The 13,904-nt window shown below is 39.8% G+C and overlaps 1 protein-coding gene across 1 annotated transcript in view; it reads right to left on the reverse strand.

Annotated features, from left to right (window-relative positions):
- Nucleotides 1-7,939, reverse strand: part of znf438 (zinc finger protein 438) — a 41,418-nt gene extending 33,479 nt beyond the window's left edge. Inside the window, 1 exon segment of the mRNA XM_034126759.1 lies at nucleotides 7,805-7,939. The gene's annotated coding sequence lies outside the window, so the exon portion shown is untranslated.
- Nucleotides 7,940-13,904: the final 5,965 nt, after the last annotated feature.

Genomic DNA, 13,904 nt, shown 5'->3' on the forward strand with positions numbered 1-13,904 from the left:
AAGAAAGATACGCAGGGGGATGAGAGGCTGAGGAGACAGTGGGTGGGACGAGCTGAGAAATGAGCCGTGGTTAGACAATATATTTGGGAAGCGGCCAAATGACAGGGGGATGAAAGTGAACGCCTCTCTGCTGCCTTTAATGCACGTGCTGCACCCACCGGTGGGGTAGGAGGGACCACAGAGGAATGACACGGCGTGGGCTTGGGTTTCAAATTCACAAGCCTGTCTCAGACAGAATAAACACGCGTAGGCCCAAAATGACTTAGATTTTCCCTAATGTCTGAAGCTAATTGAGAAATTAAGGCTGGTAGACATAAATAAATGTATACCGCTACATATAGGCCAAGCCATTTAACCAGGAATTAGCCTGTCACGACAGCAACCGAGAATCCACTTATTACATTTAGAGCCCATTTTTTATGATTTATTTCATCTGTCTTTTTTACTTGTCTTTCTCAATAACTAATACGTGAGAAAGACATATAGAATAAATAATAAAACATGTAAACTTAACTTGAGGGAATATTGGTGTTGTAAACTTGGATAGAAGTAAACACATTTTTAAAAGGTTTGGTTCGACCTTTTTTTCAAGTCAGGCTTAAAACCATAATAACTAAATGCTCATTGAAACGTAGAAACAGTTCTTTCCTATGTTTAATTATTTACGTTTTTGCTTAAATAAAGGATTAATGGATTGTCAAAAGCTGTTTTATTTGGGTCCATAAAAAAGTAGATGATTGTCTCAAGTCCAGGAAGAATTTAAACCGAGGTGAGAGATAAAATAACTAAAAGGCAAAACATTTTTTGCTTATTTATGCACACAATAGAAAATAATGTTCAGTGTTTTTTTTCTTTATAACACAAAGTTAATAACTCTTAAGCAGCAAATAGACCTTCAAAGAAAGTCCCTGCCAAAACCACAATCCATACGATCACTACATATGTATTTTAAAATACGTAAACAAGAATAGAATGTCACAGAAAAAAGCCTGATTGCAATACCTTTGCAACTAAGCCACTTCCTCACTTTTTGGGTGATCTCAACTTCCCTTTTTTAATCCCTTATTAACTGAGCTTTATATGCCCGCTCTACACTTTCTTGAAAATGGTCTCTACCATTTACTGACGGCCGGGGGAACAGTTGGGGCTTGAGGCCGTTGCTCAAGGGCACCTCTGCAGGGAGGGGCTGTTCTCTCACTTCTCTACCCAGAGTTTAAAAAAAGACGGCCTTTTCTGAACTCCAATTTATAAAAACCGTCTGACTTTAGAGGAAACTTATGATGTATCGTAAAAGCCGGTATTGCCCTAAGTGAAATGACAGATCTGAAAGCTAGCAGCCAGTTCCACTGACCACACAGGTCTGATGCTGCAGTCTATTCTCATCCACCTCTTATGCCGTTACCACACAACGCCAAACAAAACGGTTTGCTGGAAGTGGAGCATAGCCAGGAACTATGCTAATGCTCAAAGGAGCAGCCTAATATAATAATATGCCTTCGCTGCCTGCAGCCTCCAAATCCAGTAAAAGTCAGTCATTAGGCTTCACATGTAATTTTCATTAACTTTTCTTGGAAACAAGAGTCTAGCTAGACCGACAATTTTCGCGGAGAAAGAAATGTTCACCAGACTATTACTGAACCACATCCTCCTCTTTTCCATCCCACAATATGGTCTCCATTCATTATTCAGAGTCGAGATGCACTTTCCTTGTTCTTCAACTCTTCACTCATGACATCTTTGGGCAGCACTTAACAGACGGGATACATATCAGCTGCTTATAATTCAGGTATAAGTACAATAAAATGTGAAAAGACCACTTTAACGGTTTTTATCTATTTCGCTAAAAAGGCACCATCTAATTTTGTAGCAGAACCTTTTCTTCTGTACGAGAGAGGAATCTGAAATCAGAATCAGAAACAGGTTTATTACCAGGTAGGTTGACAAGTACGAGGAATTTGACTGCGTTGTGGTGCATACATACAAGTAAAACAAAAAAGGTTAAACACAGATAGAAAACTATTTTAAGAAAAACTATAATAACATAAAGAAATATAGTAAAATATAGCAATATTTACATTGGAATAGAATTTGAATAAAATGTGTGCAGTAATAAAAAACAAGATATTGTGTACATTGTGTGCATTAATGTAATGCATAGTCTATGGTGTGGCTGAGGTACAGTGTCAGTAGTAGTAGTAGTCAGGAATCTTTCACACTGAATTAGCACGTATATTCAAGTTCTTTGGGAAGAGCTGCATTTTAATCCAGTCTTGCAGTGCTTTTATTTTGCCCATAATATAGAGATGCCCTAATTGGAAAAGTAGGCCAAGCCTGAAAGCAAAACTTCTCCTAGAAAAACAAAACCCTGCAAGCCAATCCATGCAGAGTGTCTGGCTGAATTGTATGCTGTATTATCATATCCCTCATGCAAAATGTCAACAAGATTTGGTAACGCTCTTCACTTTTTTGTTATTACCTTCTACTTAGACTGTAACTTCAATGAGTGGCGCCCGTGTAAAATAATCTTGTGTGTGTTATGGTAATATGATCTTGGATATGATTGAGCGGAAATGTTAGACAAGCATCTAAGTTTCCTTTGCCTGCTTCCACCCTCCTCATCTAGCCACATGTGAAACCACATGGAACTGCAGGCCGGCCAAAGTAAACGCTCCAGTCGGTCACATGGCCTGTGTTTACTCTGGGTGCCGGGTTTACATGCCAACCCCTTACTCATATTCTGGTGATAAACGATATCACACGGTGTAATTCTTCTTTCATAATCATGTATGCGATGAACCTTAAAGTGTGAGACATTTTCCACATTGAGCTGTGAGATAAAGGGAGCTGTCCTAGTCTGAGTGTGCGTGCGTGCGTGTGTGTGTGTAGGAAGGGGGGTGCTCCTCACACTGACTCATCTATAAGGCGGAGAGCTGCCCTGAGTTTACAAAACAAATCTTAGCAAAAATGTCAAGGCTACCCGATTTGCCAACTGAGCAGCAACCTGATCTGTAAGGAACGATAGATGTGAACACAATGTAATTAAAGAGTTTGAGCCAGATTGAAAGCTGATCAATGTGTGATTATTATTAAATTAACTGTATGGTGTGTTTACACTATTCTGCTGAACTGAGGTGACCTGTGCTTATATAACATGGAGCGAGTTGTCTCATGCTAACAGTCAGACGCCGCCTAAGGCAGAGTAGGGCATTTAGAAAGGGTCAGTTCACCCAAATGAAGGAAAAACATATTTTACCACTTAGCTAGTAGTGTACTGCATGTAGCCATTAAGAGTTTCTCAAAGGTTTCTGCAGCCACCACAAATTACTTATTTTAATAATCCAGAGAACACAATGCCAACAGTTTTCATCATGGCCACAATTAAAGATTTGACAATGTCCATTCATTCATAATTTTCTTGATTAAGCCTTCACAATTAATTGTTGAGCTGTAAAACATCAGTGAACAAGGAGAAATACCTGTCCCAATATTCAAAAAGCAACAGTTGACATATAGATTTTAAGATTACCGAGTTCATGAGTCCAGTCTCGATTTACTGTACATGCACCTGGACATTGTATAGGAAAAACATTTTACTTTAAAATGTAAAAAAGTAAGTTGTGAGGATGACAAATATATTACCATTCACCAATATTTACCTGCCTTGGAGGCAATCGATATATCAAAACCTGGACAAATAAAATGATTGAACTGGACCTTTAAGGTTTTTTTTTTTTTTTAGAGGGGTTTACATGTTATTTTGTAAACCAACCAATCACGGCTAACCGAAAGCATGACTTTCCACTTATGATAACAACCTTCATCAAAACTGGAGCGTGGGGAGGAGGGAAAGTTTGCTACGTCTAATAACCAAGAGCCAGTACGAAGTAGGTGTTGTGTCGTGGGAGTTTCTGTTATGAGTGTGAAAGTTTTACCGAATGCGAAAGAGTGTTTACTGATTTGTGTGGTGTGACCTGCTTTCCATCATCAGCATAAAACGATTGCTGAGACAGCAGTTTTTCTACAAAAAGAAAGGTGCAACAGTTAGAAAATGTTTCCTAATTATGTTACCTAACCATGAGTTGGACCTCTTCTACAGTAAAAATACAAAACTGTATTACATCAGATGGACACTAAACCCCTAGAGCAAATCACTGAAGCCCGAATTGCCAAGAAAAAAAACCTGTTGTTTTTCCAAGGGAACTCCCAGTTCTTACTTAGTGTAAAAGTTGAAAAACCATTGTTGAAAGAAAACTGGTTTCAGTCAACTTTCCCTGCATAAAGACCGAAGACATGTGGGGTTTGCTGACTTTTACGACATCTTAAATATGACAAAAACTGGGCTGCTGCAGATAGTGAAAATAATAAATTGTTATATCTGGAAAGGAAAACCAAGAACACTCTCTGGAACATACTGTACCCCACAGTGAGAGAGACTTTCAGTTCCAATAAGATGGATCTGAGAGCAGCGGAATACTCTACCTCATCCAAATGTATCTTAATTTCACCACAGGGGATAATATTCCTTATTTTTAACTTCTTAAAAAGGTGTTTAATCAAAATGTTCAGCCTGTTCTCAGGTCAAACACCCTCAGGGACCATCCATTTTCTCAGACTGGAAGCCACACTTAGACTCCAAATTCATAAAGCTGCATAAAATCATGTTCCCAGAGTGTATCCTAGTATGGATGGAAGGAGCAGTACGTGTAGCAAGGAACTCAAGCAGTCTCTGTCAACACTTTGAAGAGTAGCTCATGTGGAGCAACATGGTCAGTTAGCTACAAAAGCCACAACATTTGAGCAATACAACAGTTGCTTGCTAGCTGTAGGAGAGCTGCCGTTGACCTCCATGTGGAGAAGGGCCAGAAATCAGAAATAAATACAGAAAAATAGAGATTTTTTTCTCCACGCATTACAAGCCGCCTGTTTCCTGCCCAAGTGCTCAATTGCTCCATTGGTGGAATTTCACTTCTCTCTCCCAATACAGTATCTAATACCTAAATGTACGTTTTTCTTTACTCTCACAGTGACAGAAAGTACCATGCGTAATAGTGTCAATAAGTAATGTCAGGTGTAGTCGATAACAAGTCATTTTAGCCCTGGTGCATTACAAGAGTTATCTGGAATCGTGTCAAAAGCAGAAAATATAAGCACCTGCATGTCTAAGACCCCGTTTACACGAGGACGATACGGGTTGTATCCGCATAGTTTCTCTTGCGTATAGCCCTTTCGTTTACACAAGGCCGTAACAAAACGATAGAAACGGACCCCGCAAATGATAACGGGTCCCAAGGTGGATGGATCTGCAAACGGAACGCTCTGGGGGGGCTAACGGCTCCGTGTGTAAGCCTCTATACGATCATTTTTTGATAACGATGAAATAGCCCCGCCTCCCTCTCCCCACGTCTCCTGCTCAGAGATCAGCTGCTGGGCTGTCAGAATAATTCTTATATTATTATATAGAGTCGTTATCAATTTGTTTTAAAGCTCAATAAATAACAAAGAAGACCTCTGACCGGCACTTTTCTAATTTTGTCCGGAAGATTTCAACTTTAACGGACATGTTGACCGGCGAAAAAAAATGTTAACGGAAACTCTGCCGCATGGTTCCCTCGTCCCTTGGAAGAGGCGGAGAGGTGGGTGTTTTTCATCTGCTGGTGGACTACCGGAGAGATTTACAGCAGGAGCACACGCCGTCCACCGCGGAGAATAAACAGAAGGGCAACCATGGCAACCATGCTCCGGGGTCTTCTTCGCTGCTTTTGGTGTATTTTGTGGCGGCAGCAGCGCCAATTACAGGCCCGGCATATGTACTACAGCGTTTCCAGCGTTTCCAGCGGTCTCGTGTGAACGGACACATTAATTGAGCCGAATGCGTGTGAACGGAAGACTTTTTTGAAAACGCATACGGTGCGTAAACGCAAACGTTCCCGTGTAAATGGGGTCTAAAGCAGCCCTATAACAGGTGCAAAGTATGCTGCTAAAGGCCCTGACACACCAAGCCGATTTCGGCCGTCGATAGATATCTGGCCGTCGATGAGCGTCCTGTCGCCCTACTCAGATTGGTGTGTCCCGCACCGTCGTGTCTTTTCGGCCGTGTCGACACCTTGCAGCGGAGGCTGTCGGCAAAATAAATCACTCTGATTGGCTGTTCAGCTTAGCGAATCAGTGCATGAAAAGCGAAACGGAAGTGAGGTACGCAAACAAACGATTAGGCACACACAGACGGCTATTATTTTTAATTTTCATCTCACCTGGACGCAAGAATTATACGATTATAAGTCGCTATGTGAAACAGTCTGTGAAACAGTCTGTGATGGACGAGAGTGAAAATGGAACGCACACGCTATTTGTTGTTTGTATATATCACGCAGTCTGTCTTCCGGTTGCCTCTTTTGAATGACGAATACAAACTACCGCCGCCTGCTGGTAAGGAGAGTTATTGCCACTCACGCATGCGCAGTGCGTACGTGCTACTTGGCCGTCGGCTGAAGTATTTGCGGTGTGTTCCAGTGTGACTGTTGGCCAAGACGCAGGAGACGTGAGGCGACACAACAGTCGGGTCTGTCGGGACGTGTTCTTTGGTGTCAGTTTGGTGTGTCAGGGCCTTTAACTGAAAGCAGTCTGTATTGTTATTCACCACAAATCATGCAGTGCTCCATATTATATAACAACTTTGAAATTGATAACTGTAAGCACTTATTTAAAGGTGATAAGGGCCTTTACTGGTGGGAAATAAGAGTACAATCTTCACACTGTTTTAGCTTGTAGTTCTGAAATATCCATTTAGAATCCAAATAAATGGAAAGATCAGTCTTTGGCATAAAACAAACTTTAAAAGAAGAAGGCCCTTTATCACATTGATGCAAAGAATCCATAAAAATCCATAGAAAATAGATTGACAGATCTATTGAAATGCACACAGAAGTTCAAAACTGTTAGCATCTCTAATAGTCTAACAGTATATTAAAAGGCCCAAGCATGAGTCCAATCTGCATTAATGTAGTTGTAAATGTAATTATATAAAGTGCAATAAGATACGAATCAGTCAATAAAAACTGCATTACACCTTCTGTTTAAATAGATTATGTCTTGCTGATTTACATTCATGCTATGTAACAGATGATTGACTAGATTCAGCTTTTGTTATTATGTCAACAACAATAGTTATGTCCATACCAGTAGTTTGAATTAATCTTATATTCTTTAATCAAAGATAATCAATCGAAGTGCAACCAATTAATTGTTCTACTCTACACACAATGACTACTTAAAGAACACCAAACTAACTTGATCACGTCAGAGTACAGGTGCACCTCCACCACAGCTGACATTCAGCATGAGACTTGAGGACAGAAGGGGGGTTGCAGCCCACAGTGCCAAAATAAAATTCCGTGCAATGTGTGTGTTTGCACATTTCTCTGATCTCGATGATATATGTGCACGGATCAAACTGCGGGGAAATAGCCTCATGACGTATTTCAGCGATGCACAGCTGCAGGGTTAGCCGCAGGCCTGCTGAGCATTAGCTACACACATAAACAATGTATGACAATAATGTATAAGTGTATCTCTCCACTGTTTATTGCACGTGCAACTTCAGTAAACTCTACAACTAGTGACGACTGTGAATTGAGTTTGAAGCTGTTTTTCATTCTGTAAATTAGAGACTTTAGCCAGAGGTCCTCAATGCTGCATGTAAATGCTGCGTGAAAACATTGCAAACGAGCCCTGTTTGCTTTCGTTTTCTCTCTCCAACAGCAGCGGGCTGGGTGTAAATGTTGGATTAACTTTAAACATGTCTCACCTGGATCCCCAGTTATGTGGAGGAAGCGCCTTCAAGCTACGATAGGCTCATTTTTCGTAAATACCAGGCAAAACCGTCGATCCTCCTAACTGTTTCTCTCCAGCCATTTTGAGCCGAACCGTTGACTTGATCCAGCGGGGGGGATCGAAAAGAACCGCGTAATTTTTCAAATGTTTCTTCATTTTATGCGTACCAAAATAATTGACTAGATATAAAGGTACGTAAAGTTTGTGTTTGAGTGAGTAATGTGTGTTTCAGAGGTGTGAGGAAGCAACCTCCTGCGGTCGCTTTTCACTGTGAACCCCCGTGTAGAGAGAAATGGTACGGCTCGTTAAATTCCGGGACCTACTTTGCTGTGCTCTGTCAATGCAGCCAATGAGCGGTGCAGTAGTAGTATAACCTGTAGCAGAACAGCACAGTGCTGTCACAGTCAGACAGCTGAGAGGACAGCAGAAATATCAAAAAGCTTTGATATAAATGGTTTCTATAGCACGCTTTAACAATAAGGTAACTTTGCCGTAATGTGCAGAAACACATACACCTTCATACTCACCCTTTTGAGGACAGAATAGGCAATGGGGCTAGAAGTAGGCTAGGTATCCACTAGGCTACTTTATTAAGAAAAGGTGAGTTGATATGCTTTTATTGTAGGTGCTGTTAGGGGTAGAGTTCATTTTTATGCACCGACAAAACTTGAACTCCTGAATTTAATTTCAATACCAAGTTGCAATCACTGATCTCTATTTTCACAGATTCAACACCTGAGTGGCCTACTTCACTGTACATGTCAAATATAAGCATCATAAGGATGAAAACTAAGTTTGTGAACTGAATGACTATATAGAAAAACTACCCAAAGCTAAGTTAAAGCCCAAATGTGTGAGTTTTAATTATTACAAATTAGTTTGTAATATCAATATTTGATTTATAACTTACACCAAATATATATATTGGTCTAGGATGTTTCCAAATCTTGTACAATTCTATGTTTGGAATGAAAGCTTAAGCTACAGACACACTTTAGACATACATTTAACATTTTGTTATACACATAATGTACATTCATGTCTACACCCACATACAGTATACTCATACTTATTTAAATTATTCATTAGCGTATTTAATTGAATGCTACTATGCTACAATTCTTCCTGTTAATACAGTTGTGAATATCATATAACACATTGTGAAGAGGGTGTTTATGTGGGTTTGAATGGGCCTAACAGCAGCATGACTTCTGTTCCTACTTTAATTGCTACTTTAGCCAACTATGAACACAAAAAAGTGTTCTTGTTGCAATTGTCCCACTAATATTTTATTCTAACTGCAATAACAAAAGAAAATAAATATCACATTTAGATTTCCAAAGATTTATTTTCTTCTTTTCTTGTTTTTGCTGTTCAGTCAGCCTTTATAATTCTAATGAAGTCCTTATCAATTATAACATTATAGGATCTGTTATGACACAAATGCATACCCATAAACACACACATTTAGCCATGCATGTGAATTCACACACACACACACATATGCCCTTTCTACTGGTATTTCACACCACGTTCTTGGTGCAATGAAGCATAGTGTTGTTAGTTTTGCAATTTGAGTCACCTGGGGCTACACATGTCCTCTTCTGTTAACCACTGTCACAGGCCTCCGTGTACAGACTGTGTCAGGTGGCGATGCTTTCTGCCTCTGACTGTTTGTTTGTGTTCGTGGATGACAGACAGACAGTATAAGATGTATTCATGCTACTCAGGATTCCTCTGCGTCTTTTTCTGTCTCCTTCTGAGTGTCTTTCACGCAGCAGCAGTGACAGAAGCATTGAGAACAAAGACATATAATGAGGAACTTCAGTACAGGTGTTGTCACTGCTGTGTTTCTGAAAGGCTCTGTTTCACACTGATAGTGCTCGGCGAGTAATATCAATATTTCTCATCTCGCCAAAACAGGATATGAAAGAGAGTTGCCTTTCTCTGTTACCCTTGATGAAACACTGAGGTATCACTCACTGGACCGTGTGCCTTGTAACTGTAACACTCCTCAGGTATCCCTTTGAAACATGTTTTTAAAGAAAATTCACTAGCTAGGAGCTTTTTTTTAACAGCACATACAGAGAAAAAAGTAGTTGTGGCCTCCCTACTTTGTGATCAATACAAGAATCTTTAGCTCAGGGCCAAATAGAATTAAGAATTGCTTTAGGATAATGACAGTATCGACCAGCGCTCAGTAAAGCGTTTCAAGCGGTGGCAGGTTAATTCCCATCTATGAAGGTGTTCAGGGAGCCAGTCTGAGTCAGGTTTGACCGTCAAAGTAATTCTCTCCAGTGGTGCTGCTGTAGCACTATGCACCTATGCATTTTAAAGGTCTCCTATTATACAATTTTTAGGCATATATTATAGGTCTCAGATATATAAAAAACATGTCTATGAAGTGTTTTGCTCAAAATACCAAACAGATCACCCATTCTAGCTATGCCTCATACCCCTCTATTTCAGCCTGTTAGAGAAGTGCTATTTCTGGTTCCGTAGCTTTTAAAATCAAGGTGAGTATACCTTTTTATATCCTGCTTCTTTACACATACTCTCTACAGTACAGCGTTAGCTCTGAGTGTGAGCGATGCTTGCTAATGTAAACACAGACCATATTGCTTCCAAAACACGTCGCGCATTGTTTCTCATAGCGACGTTTCTGATAGGGCCGTGGGCGTAAAGCCAGCCCACATTTCCGATATTACGTAATATCGGCAGCAAATCTGGATCAGCTCCGTTGTACTCCCGTTTTTAGAGGTGTGGGTAAGGTGGAAAAGAGAGAGGGTTTTATTTTCGGACACTTTATGAGTCTACTGACACACCGGGAACACATATTTATGTATAAAAGACATCAAAAAGTTATTTGGAAACTCTGACATATGAAAGCATCTATGCCATCATTGAATTGGAGAGGAATCTTTAGCAAAAGCTATACTCAAATAGACCACACTAGTAAAAATCAAACTACTGCGAGGTTATGGAATAATCCATCCTCTCCATTGGCATGTGTAAACCCAAGAATCCTTAGGCGACGCATGGATGACATGCCATGAATTACAGGTCAGCATGAGTTATGATCAGATCAGGCTACAAAGCATTGCAGCTGACACTATAATATAACATAATAGCACAATTGCAGCTTATACAAATGGTTAGGCAACAATCATAGAAAATAATTTGCATTTCCTCCACAGACCATTAAATAATTCTTGCAAAAATACAAAGAAGAAGTGTTGTAAGTTCTCCTCAAACTGATATATTTGTAAGCACAGTACCTTGAGTGAGCATTCCTTCTTGCCTATTCCCTCTGTGAATAGAAGTAATTTACCTTGCTCATTATGTGAGACGTTGAGGTGTTTTGATGTTTGGAGATGAAAATGCTTTGAGATGAAATATTCATTTTTTTAGTTGGCTTAATTATGTATGTGTCCACTGTCAAGTTGAAAACTGCTGCTCCTGTGAGGGATGTTTCAAGCGTACCTTTTTGCCATTGGCACAGAATACATTACCTCCTTATTACAGGGATTGCCTAGCGTACACTCATATGCAACCTTATGGAAATATTAAATGAAGAGACTGCACACCTCAGTGGACACACTGAATAAGCATGAGCGTCTCTTGTTCATGACTCATAATATGAAGGTTGGGCTGATAGTCGCTTTTTTCCTCATTTACTGTTGTGTTTTAACCAAGACTTTGTTCTTGTCATAAAGACAAAGGATATACCTGTACTCTTTGTTCTTTTATTTTACATAACCTTATTCCATCAGTGATATAATGAGTCAGTGCTCTGGATTCTGAGCAGATGGTAGAGGTGCCTTAGGTGTAATTTGTCCAGCATTATGAAGGTCACATCCCTGTATATGTGGCTTTATGGTCATGTAAGGATTTAGCATGTCAAGCTGGGGGTGGGGCCAAGGAATAGGTCAACATTTTGTGAAATACTCATAATGAAAGAAGCTAAAAATGTAAATTTTATTGGCTTATTTTAACAATGTGATCGCATGATTTCTCCTAATTTAAGTGTTTTGGGCTGTCGGTCAATGTATATTTAAAACTCTTCTACTTACAATGTCATGAATTCAAGCCAAATCCCTCTTTCCAAAGTTGTAAAACATAATAATGAAACACTATCTATTTTACTTTCAGTTTTGTCCAGATGTCACAATGAAAATGTGAAGCTCTCCACATGTTTTTAATAGGGGCTTTTGGTGCATGCTTGGCTTACATCATTGGGGTAAATACTCAAGAGGTGATCAAGATAGATAAAAGTTAAAAATACACATGCACAAATCTGCGAATGCATACCAGAGACCTGGAAATGCACACACATAAGCATCTATATGGCCTGATAAGTTAGGACTTACATGTTGAATAGTTGATTTAAGTTATCACTTTTATCTAAATCTTTCTAGGTATCTGTATATCATTTTCTTCAAACACACTTTAACTTTTTAAGCCTACACTATGAGCTTTAGGCCATATTCTATACACAATAGTGTCCTTTCATATATAGCCAGAAGAAGCTTTAGTGGAATTCAGTGTTTGAACCAAATCTTGGAATGCATCATTGATCATTTCCATAATATGTGTGCAAGAATCCCACTCGTTTTTTTTGTTGTAAATCAGATACTAAACACTCCAGTGAGTTTCCCATCATGAACACATCACAAACACTAAATCAGGACTATCTCTGTACATGTTTATTTCCAAAGCCTTACTAGCTGTTATGTTATTATTGCAGTCATTTCCTGTGCTGGAATTTAATTTTGGGGCTCCCTTCTCGCTCCTAAAACTTACTAGCGGCCTGTCACCCTTTCAGCACCTCTCGCTGGCTCTTGTAAAGGTGTGGGTGGCCGTGGTTGGACCCTGAAGTGGCTGCACGGACGCTGAGCTGTGAAATTACATTAAGCCGCCAGCTTTGGGCCCATGGCAATCCTTCCTTAATGAAAACTGTTTCACAGTGCAGGCTGCGCAGAGCGGCGGAGACAATCTGTTTGACAACCAGGGCTTAATATGGAGAGGTTGAGTAAAGGGACACCATAGTAATTGGCTGGCATTTTGGATGTTCATTTATAGTACTCCGCCGCTATTCATGTACTGAAAAAATGTTCTGATGTTCTGTAAGTGTGTGTGGGAAAAGAGTAGGTGTGTGGTATTCACATTCATCCAGTGAAAACAGCAGTGTCCTATCAGATTGAAACATAAGAACGCACAAACATAAACCACCCACACATTAATCACTTATAGAGCCAGTCTATACTGCCAAAAACTTCAGATGTGTTTCCTTCTAATGGAAATGTGATGTATAGACAAATACACTCACATAGGAGAACATAACCTTTTCATATGTATTAAAAGGTCACATTGTTCATCAATGAAAAGTGCGTTCCATCATATTGTAAGCCGCCACATGGAAGTTTGATGTCGTAAAGCCGATTTATTTTTCCGAGGTCTCTGCCTCCACTTCAATACAATGGAGGTGAATGGAATTTTGTTTGCGGTGTGCACAACTTTAAATCAATACGTTTAAATGTTCACCCAGCAAAACAAAGAAGATGGTGAAGACACCCCAGACTACACCGGTGATCATCCAAGGGTTGGATATCAGGATGGTGGTAGTGTCTCGTCGTCAAGGGGAAGATTTAGTTTTAAAAAACTATCAGTGTACATAGACCATACAGGCGAAGACGGCAAACACAAACTACAGACCGACTCCACAATTGAGGATTATAACATAGCAATGTTGTTTAATCCGTCACTAAAAGCTCGTCATTTTGTGTGTGTATTCTTGCCCCATTGTGAGTTATAAAGAAAATGTGAAGCAAAGCAAATGAAGGTCAATTTACATTGTAACGGGCCCGGCAGGAAAGGTCAAATGCTGCCCCCTAATTGTTTTTAGAGCATGTGGAAAATATGTCCGTGTCCTGATTTCACCTTGTTCTGCTGTATATGGCAAAGAATATCAATTAATACAGCTTTTTTTTTTAACTCAACAGAAAAAACCTCTTACAGATTCAGTTTCCCTATTACGTTACATGCTGTGAACTGTTTGGATTTCTTAAAAAGGG

Source organism: Trematomus bernacchii, unplaced genomic scaffold (genome assembly GCF_902827165.1).
Source record: "Trematomus bernacchii unplaced genomic scaffold, fTreBer1.1, whole genome shotgun sequence".
Taxonomy (NCBI): Eukaryota; Metazoa; Chordata; class Actinopteri; order Perciformes; family Nototheniidae; genus Trematomus; species Trematomus bernacchii.